The sequence below is a fragment of the Jaculus jaculus genome, chromosome 8 (assembly GCF_020740685.1).
Source record: "Jaculus jaculus isolate mJacJac1 chromosome 8, mJacJac1.mat.Y.cur, whole genome shotgun sequence".
In the NCBI taxonomy this organism is placed as follows: Eukaryota; Metazoa; Chordata; class Mammalia; order Rodentia; family Dipodidae; genus Jaculus; species Jaculus jaculus.
This window is the reverse complement of record NC_059109.1, coordinates 141,606,701-141,616,459: the sequence shown is the minus strand read 5'-3', so window position 1 is coordinate 141,616,459 and position 9,759 is coordinate 141,606,701.

Sequence of the window (9,759 nt, the reverse complement as noted above, 5' to 3'; positions counted from 1 at the left end):
TTTTTTTCAAGGTAGGGTTTTGCTCTAGCCCAGGCTAACCTGGAACTCATTATGTAGTCTCAAGGTGGCCTTGAACTCAAGGCGATCCTCCTACCTCTGCCTCCCAAGTGCTGGGATTAAAGGTGTGCGCCACCATGCATGGCTCAATTTATATATGGCACAAGTGTCCAGCATTCATTTGCAGCAGCCTGTATGCGCATGTGAGCACACACAATGTTTAAAAGGGTTTTTTTTTTTTTGTTTTGTTTTGTTTCTTTGTTTTTTCGAGGTAGGGTCTTGCTCTAACCCAGGCTGACCTGGAATTCACTGTGTAGTCTCAGGGTAGCCTTAAACTCATGGTGATCCCTCCTACCTCTGCCTCTCCAGTACCCTGATTAAAGGTGCACACCACCACACCCAGTTTTAAAAATACTTTTGCGGCCGGCCGTGGTGGTGCATGCTTTAATCCCAGCATTCAGTAGGCAGAGGTAGGAGGATCTCCATGAGTTCGAGGCCACCCTGAGAATAAAGAGTGAATTCCAGGTCAGCCTGGGCTAGAGCAAGACCCAACCTCAAAAGAAAAAAAAAAAACAAAAAAAACTTGTGGTGGCATACTCCTTTAATCCCAGCACTGGATTGTCATTAATTCAAGGCCACCTTGAGACTATGTAGTGAATTTCAGGTCAGCCTGGGCTAGAGTGAGACCCTATCTTGAGAAACAAAAAGATAAAATAAAATAAAAAATAAATATAGTTTTAGCCGGACATGGTGGCGCATGCCTTTTATCCCCGCACTCAGGAGGCAGATCTACAAGGATTGCCATGAGTTCAAGGCCACTCTGAGACTACATGGTGAATTCCAGGTCAGCCTGGGCCAGACCAACACCCTACCTTGAAAAACCAAAAAATTAAAGAAATAAATAAAAGTATTTTTATTTGGGCTGGAGAGATGGCTTAGCAGTCATGGCTCTTGTCTGTGAAGTCTAAGGACCCAGGTTCTATTCTCTAGGACCCACATAAGCCAGATGCACAAGGTGGCACATGCATCTGGAGTTAAGGTGATTTGCAGTGGCTGCATGCCCTGCCATACCCATTCTCTCTATCTAGCTCCTTCTCTCTCTCTCTCTGTCTCTCTCTCTCTCTGTCCAATAAATAAAATATTTTTAAAAGTATTTATTTATTTAGGAAAGAGAGAGGGGCAGATAGAGAGAGAATGGACACCAGGGCCTCTGGCCACTGCAAACAAGCTTCAGGTGCATGTGGCACCTTGTGCATCTGGCTTATGTGGGTACTGGGGAATCGAACCTGGGTTCTCAGGCTTCATAGGCAAATGCCTCAGCCACTGAGCCATCTCTCCACCCCAAGTATTTTTATTAGCTGGGTATGGTAATGCATGCCTTTAATCCCAGCACTCTGGGAGGCAGAGGTAGGAGGATTGCCATGAGTTTGAGGCCACCCTGAGACAACACAGTGAATTCCAGATCAGCCTGGGCCAGAGTGAGACCCTACCTCAAAGAAATAAAAATAAAGTAAAATTTAAAAGTATTTTTATTTATTTGCAAGCACAGAGAGAAGAGAGGAGAGTGAGTATAGATATGTCAAGGTCTCTTGCTGCTACAGAGGAACTCCAGATGCATACACTACTTGGTGCATCTGGCTTTATGTGAGTACTGAAGAATCAAATCTGAGCCAGCATGCTTTACAAGCAAGTGCCTTTAATCACCGAGACATCTCCCCAGCCTAGGAATAAATATATCTTTTTTAAAAAAATTGTTTTGTTTATTCTTATTCATTTATTTGGGAGTGACAGACAGAGAGAGAAAGATGGGGGGAGAGAGAGAGAGAGAGAATGGGTGCACCAGGGCTTCCAGCCACTGCATATGAACTCCAGACATGTGAGCCCCCTTGTGCATCTGGCTAATGTGGGTCCTGGGGAATTAAGCCTCTAACCGGGGTCCTTAGGCTTCACAGGCAAGTGCTTAACTACTAAGCCATCTTTCCAGCCCAAATATATCTTTTCAAGCTTTTCATTTATTTATTTGAGAGCAAGGGAAAACTTGGGAGGGCCAGTACCTCTTCCTGCTACTGAGGAACTCCAGAAGCATGAGCCACATTGTGCATCTGGATTTATGTGAGTATCGGGGAACCAAGCCTGGGCTTACAGGCTTTGCTTGCAAGCAACCTTAACCACTGAGTCATGTCTCCAGTTCCATATAATTTTTTTTTTTTTTTTGAGTTAGGGTCTCACTATAGTCCAGGCTGACCTGGAATTCACTATTCAGATTTAGGTTGGCCTTGAACTCACTGAAATCCTCCTACCTCTGCCTCCCAAGTGCTGGGATTAAAGGTATGTGCCACCATACCCAGCTCCACATGGGTTCTTTATCCCTTTCCAGCTCCCCACATGGCAGGAGCTCCTTGAGCTTTCTTTTCTGTCCTTTTGTGATTTTTTTTTAGGTCCTCCACATGGCATCTCTAACCACATGGTTGCCTTTCCTTGGCTCTGTATTTCTCTCAATAAATATAATAATTTAATATTAAAAAATAACAGCTAGCTGGGCATGGTGGCACATGCCTTTAATCCCAGCACTCAGGAGGGAGGCAGATGTAGGAGGATCACTGTGAGTTCCAGGCCACCCTGTGACTATGTAGTGAAGTTCAGATTAGCCTGGGCTAGGGTGAGACCCTACCTCAAAAAACAAAAACAAACAAAAAATAACAGCTAGCCAGGCATGATGGCAGACACCTTTAATCCTAGCACTTGGGAGGCAGAAGTAGGAGCACCATGGGTTCAAGGCCACCCAGAGACTACATAGTAAATTCCGGGTCAGCCTGGGCTAAAGTGGGACCATACCTCCAAAAAAATTAATAGCTGAGCATGGTGGCTCATGCCTTTAATCCCAGCACTCCTCAAAAAGAAAAAAGAGAGAGAGAGGCCAGGTGTGGTGGTGCATGCTTTCAATCCCAGCACTCAGGAGACAAGAGGTAGGAGGATTGCTATGAGTTTGAGGCCACCCTGAGGCTCCATACTGAATTCCTGGTCAGCCTGGGCTAGAGTGAAACCCTATCTCAAAAAACAAACAAAAAGGGCCAAGAAAAGAAAGCAAGCTGGATGTGGTGGTGCACATCTTTAATCTCAGCACTGGGGAGGTGTTGTAGTCAGGTTGGCATTGCGGGCAGAAATCACCTGACCAAGAGCAGCTTGTGGGGGGAGAAGAGTTTATTTTGGTTTATAGACTCAAGGGGAAGCTCCATGATGGCAGGGGAAAATGATGGCATGAGCAGAGGGTGAACATCACCTTCTGGACAACAATAGGAGAGTACCAAACACTGGCAAGGGGAAATTGGCTATCATACCCATAAGCCCGCCCCCAACAATACATTGTCTCTAGGAGGTGTTAATTCCCAAATCTCCATCAACTGGTACCCTAGCATTCAGAATACCTAAGTTTATGGGGGAGACATGATTTAAATCACCACATTCCACTCATGGCCCCCATAAACTGATAACCATACTTGATATAAAATACAATGCATTCAGTCCAACTTTAAAAGTCTCCATAGTAGCCGGGTGTGGTGGCGCACGCCTTTAATCCCAGCACTTGGGAGTCAGAGGTAGAAGGATCATTGCCGTGAGTTGGAGGCCACCCTGAGACTCCATAGTGAATTCCAGGTCAGCCTGGGCTAGAGTGAGACCCTACCTTGAAAAACCAAAAAAAAAAAAAAAAAAGTCTTCAGGGGTGGGGAGATGGCTAAGCGGTTAAGCACTTGCCTGTGAAGCTTAAAGGACCCGGATTCGAGGCTCGGTTCCCCAGAACCCACGTTAGCCAGATCCACAAGGGGACGCATGCGTCTGGGGTTCGTTTGCAGTGGCTGGATGCCCTGGCGCACCCATTCTCTCTTTCTCTGTCTGCCTCTTTCTCTCTGTCGCTCTCAAATAAATAAATAAGAATGAACAAAAAAAATTTTTTTTTAAAGTCTCCATAGTTTTATCAATCCCAGTAATCTAAGGTCTTTTAACTGAGCCATAATACCAAAATATCCCCCTAAAACCCATAATGGTACAGAATATAAAGATTCATACTGCAAAAGATGGCACTGGGCATAGCAAAGAAATATTAAACCAATCCAAGATTTAAACAGTGCAAACATCAAACTCTGTAGCTCCAAGTCCAATAACTCTAGTCAATGACAAGTTTCCAAGTCCAATAATTCTAACCACTGACAAGTCTGTGGAGTTCCAATTCTGCCCCTCCAGCAAGGCTACTCACAGTCCTAGAAAACTTCATCTGGGCCAGCAGTTCTCCTTGGCAGTTATCTCATGGTCCTGGCATCTCCACTGTGTCTCCATTGCAACCCACCATTCATCCTCACAGCTTCATCTTGTCTCCATGCAGGCAATTCAGAAAACCTGCTTCACACTGCCCATGCCCATTTCCAAAACACAAGACCATGTTTCAAAATTCAATGGCCCTCTTTCCTGAATGTCTTTCTTTTTTTAAAAAAATTAATTATTCTATTTGCAACCAGACAGAGATAGAAGAGAGACAGAGAAAGAATGGGCACTTCAGGGCCTCTACCCACTGCAAATGGATGCCAGATGCATGTGCCCCTTGTGCACCTGGAGAATCTAACCTGGGCCCTTTGGCTTTGCAGCCAGACACCTTAACCACTAAGCCATCTTCCTAGTCCTGCATTTCTTTTTCTTTTGGGTTTTTTTGTTTGTTTGTTTTTTGTTTTTTGAGATAGGGTCTCACTCTAGTCCAAGTTGGCCTGGAATTCATTTGAATTCACTGTGATCCTCCTCCCTCTGCCCCCCCCCCCAAGTGCTGGAATTAAAGGTATGTGCCACCCCACGCCCAGCTTCCTGCATTTCTTATATTCCATAATACCAGATAGGGCATCACTTTGTTAATCCAGTGGGGGAAAAAGCAGACTGAAGAACAGTATACCCCTTCAGCATTCAGGCCCCTTCAAAAGTGTCTACATTCTTCCTGTTGCCCCAATGCAGGTCAGCTGGCCCATTCTCAGAGGTTGTAATCTCATACAATTTCAGATGAACAGGCAGAAGTTTCAGCCCCCAAATTTTTTTCTGTGTCTTATCCCTCTGCACACACTAGTCCGTTTCTGTGCAATGCAACCCTGCACTGCTATGCCCAGATCACAGAGTCCCCAAAAACTACCAAGAGAGTCAGACACGTATGCAATAGCAAAGAGCTTTATTTTGGGCTTAAGTTCAGACTCTTCACCAAGGCAGTGGATCTGTACAAGAGCCCTGAGCAGTAAGGGGGTAGGTTTTTCTTTCTTTTTTTAATAGGGATTTGAACAAAGAAGTAGGGAGAAGTAGGGGAATGGTTACATGAGTGGTTGATTTAAGCAGTAACTGCACTTGTATTTTTCTGATAGGCTTAGGATACTGGTGGGCAAAGCTGGTGGGCAGGGGACTAGGGGGATTCCAAGCAGATTTAGGTAATCTTTACTGTGATTGCCTATGTGTATTTGAGGAACTTTAAGCAAACTTATTTTAAGCATTTTTATCTATGACCATAGGAACACATGGTGCAGACAGTCTATTCCCCCTTATTAGGAAACTGACTTTGCCGGGAAGCAGAAACTTAGGCCAATTGATGATTCTGAGGCCTATTATGGCTTCCTGAGTCCTTCAGCACAAGCCCTCAGGACATGGACATAACAGCAAGCCTCTCACACAAACTGCTTCCAGCCCAGTCCAGGGAAAGCTCTTTCTCACTCTCACAAGCCAAACCTCACAGTCCACAGTTCTTACTGCATTCAGGTCTTTCAACTTTGATCAGAATAGTCCGTCAAGCTGCACTCAGAGCACTACAAGGTGTCTCTTAGGTCAAGGTTCCAAATCCTTCCACATTCCTCTTGCAAAGCAGTTCCAAAAGGCCAGAAGTCACACAGGTTTCTAGCAGTAGTGACACCACTCTTGGTACCAACTTTACTGTTGCAGCCAGATTCTCAATGCTGGCATAAAACACCTTCTGGGGGAAAAAAGGCTTTATTTTGGCTTACAGACTCGAGGGGAAGCTCCATAATGGCAGGGGAAAATGATGGCATGAGCAGAGGGTGGACATCACCTCCTGGCCAACATCAGGTGGCCAACAGCAACAGGAGTGTGTGCCAAACACTGGCAAGGGGAATCATAAGCCCCCCCCCCCAACAATACATTGCCTCCAGGAGGCATTAATTCCCCAATCTCCATCAGCTTGGAATTTAGCATTCATAACAACTAAATTTATGGGAGACACCTGAATCAAACCACCACAGGCCACCCTGAGACTACATAGTGAATTCTAGGTTAGCCTGGGCTAAAGTGAGACCCTACCTTGAAAAATAAAAATGAAAAAAAAAGAAAGAAAATCAACAGCTATACGTGATGGAGCACGCCTTTAATCCCAGCACTCAGGAGGCAGTTCAAGACCACCCTGAGACTACATAGTGAATTCCAATTCAGATTAGACTAAAGTAAGTCCCTACCTTGAAAAAGTGAAAGGAAAAAAGAAGGAAAGAAGGAAAATTAAGATGTGACTGGTTTCAGGGGCATGGTGGGAGTGGTATTCTGGGTGGATTCTGGGCTCAGGTAGTCTAGCCAGACTGCAGAATGAGGGCAAAAGATCTAGCTTATGTCCAGTAGTGCAAGGCATTTCCAAGCCCTAAATTCTGATTTTTTTAGAGGTATTGCTCATTGCATAATGAAGATGAAGGCAGAAGTGGGTCCTGCAGCTCCTGGCTCTGGTAGATGGAGCCCCAACACCGGACTGCTTGATGGAAACCAGACCTGAATCTGAGAAGAGAACTGGGTCACCTAAGGGCTCTGAGTATCACACCAGGCAGTCTCTGTGACCATTTTCCCCTAACCATATTTGTACTATGAAGGGAACCAGCAGAAGCTATTGTATGGGTAGCTTTGGAAAAGACTGAACAATAATGGAAGGAGGCTCAGCTCCAAGATAGCTTACCAGGAGCTCAGGATACTAGCCATACCCCAACCCCCATTCACGTAGGTGCTAGGAATGCAAAGTCATGTCCTCATGCTTACACAAGCATCTTATTGATTGAGCCACCTCCCAGCAATTTTCTTTTTAAATTTTATTTATTTGACAGTAAAAGGGAGAGAGAAAGAGAATATAGGCATGCCAGGGCCTCCAGCCGCTACAAACAAATTTATGGCAATCCTACCTCTGCCTCCTGAGTGTTAGGATTAAAGGCATGTGCCACCACACCCGGAAATTTTCTTCTTATTTTTTTTTAATTTGAGAGAGAGTGAGCGTGAATGGGTGCAGGGCCTCTAGACACTGCTACAGACACATGCACCATGGTCCTTTGGTTTTTCAGACAAAAGCCTTAACCTCTATGCCATCTCTCCAGCCCCAATGTTCTTTTTCTTCTGGAGGCAGGGTCTCACTCACTCTAGCTCAGGCTGACCTGGAATTCACTAGGGAGTCTCAGGGTGGCCTTGAACTCATGGTGATCCTCCTACCTCTGCCTCCCGAGTGCTGGGATTAAAGGCATGCACCACCACGCCCAGACCAATTTTCTTATTTTATGGGAAATCTGAATCAAATTACTTCATCTTAGGTCTGAATGGGAAGTTTCAAAATGTTTGTTATATGTATCTATTAATGCTTTTCCTAAAAACACACCTACTGATATAAAATTCATGTGTGGTTTTATGAGACAGGGTCTTGCTATATAGTCTTGGCCTGGTACTCACTATGTAGACCAGGCTAGTCTTGATCCATTTTACCTCTGCATCTCAAGTGCTGGGACTGCAGACAGGTATGCCCAGCTTCTCCAAAATATTTTTAAAATTAGCTGCAAGGGCTGGGTGTGGTGGTGTGTTTCTTTAATCCCAGCACTCGGGAGGCAAAGGTAGGAGGATCACTATGAGTTTAAGGTCAGCCTGAGACTACCTAGTGAATTCTAGCACAAGACCCTATGTGAAACAAACGAACAAAAAAACATACATACACACCCTCAAAAATTAGCTTCATGAGTTGGACAGATGGCTCAGTGGTTAAAGGCACTTGCTTGCAAAGGTCTGCTGGCCCGGAGTTCAGTTTCCTAGCACCCATGTAAAGCTAGACACCATAGTGCATGCATCTGGAATTCATTTATAGTGGCAGGAAACCCTGGTGTGTGCATGCTTGTGAAAAAAAAAGGCTTTAGAACAGTTTTTTAAAAATTGGGGTGGCTGGGCATGGTGGTGTATGCCTTTAATCCCAGCACTCTGGAGGCAGGGGTAGGAGGATTGCTGTGAGTTTAAAGTCAGCTTGAGACTACATTGTGAATTCCAGGTCAGCTTGGGCTAGCATGAGACCCTATCTCAAAAACAAAACAAAAAGGCTAGAGAGATGGTTCAGTGGCTAAAGGCTTGCTTGCAAAGCCTGATGGCTTCCATTTGATTCCCTAGTACCCAGGTAAAATCAGATGCACAAAGTCGTATACACATCTGAAGTTCATTTGTGGCGGCGAGAGGCCCTGGTGTGCCCACTCTCTGGCTCTACCTCTTTCTTTGCCTCAAATAGTTTTGCAGGGATATATAGCAAGAACTTGTCTCAAAATAAATAAACAAACAAACAAATAAATAAAAATAAAAAGAATCAGTGGGGGCTAGAGAGGTGAGTCAGCAGTTAAAAGTATTTGTTTGCAAAGCCTGCCAACTCAGGTTCAATTCCCAACACCCACAAAAAGCCAGATGCACAAGGTAGCACATGCATCTGGAGTTCACTTGCAGTGGCAGGCAGCCCTAGTGTGCCCATTCCCTATTAAAAAGGGACATGTTGCATCTCATCTTTAACTTCAGCATTGGGGAGGCTGAGGTAGGAGGATCATTATGAAAGCTTCAGGCTAGCCTGGGTTACAGAATGAGCAAAACAAATCTACTTCTACTTGAGGAAGGGTCTTACTGTAGCCCAGGCTGACCTGGAATTCACTATGTAGTTTCATGGAGGCCTTGAACTCACAGCTATCCTCCTACCTCTGACTTCTGAATGCTGGGATTAAAGGCATGTGCCGCCACACCCAGCATCTAAATTGTTATTTTTTTCCTTTGGAGGGGAGAGTTTTGAGGTAAGGTCTCACTCTAGCCTAGGCTGACCTGGAGCCTCAGGTTGGTGGTCCATGATACAATCAGTCACCTCACATGCAATATCTACAAAATGGCAACCTAAGAACCACGTGCTCCCAAACAGATATGGCATCTCTTGCAGGACTCTGCAACCAAATGCTAATCCCAATAAAAAGCCATGTGAACTTGGGTTAGCTGTTCTAGGCCACACTTGCAGCTTGCAGAGACAAGTATCCCCCCCCCTTTTTTTTAAGTTATATACTGGGGGGGAGATGTGAATGGGTACACTAGGGCCTCTAGCCACTACGAACAACTCCAGATGCATATGCACCTGGCTTACGTGGGTTCTGGCCAATCAAACCTGGGTCCTTAGGCTTTGCAGGCAAGTGCTTTAACGGCTAAGCCATCTCTCCAGCCTCTCCACCCCCCGCCCCATCTACCTGCTTTCTTCATCATGTATGTGTGCAGTGTATTTCATAACTCCCCTAGGGAACTGCGGGAATTGGGAGACCAGATGGGAGGCTATAGCAGGATGGCCCTTACTCAGAGATGCTGGGACACCAGACTGGGTCAACACGAGCTAGGAATATGTGCAGGAACTCCTAAGAAGGGCAGGCAGGACAGCCTAGAAAATCTTGAAGCCAGGCATAGGATGGAGCTGCCAGTAGGTCAGCTGCAGTGACCACT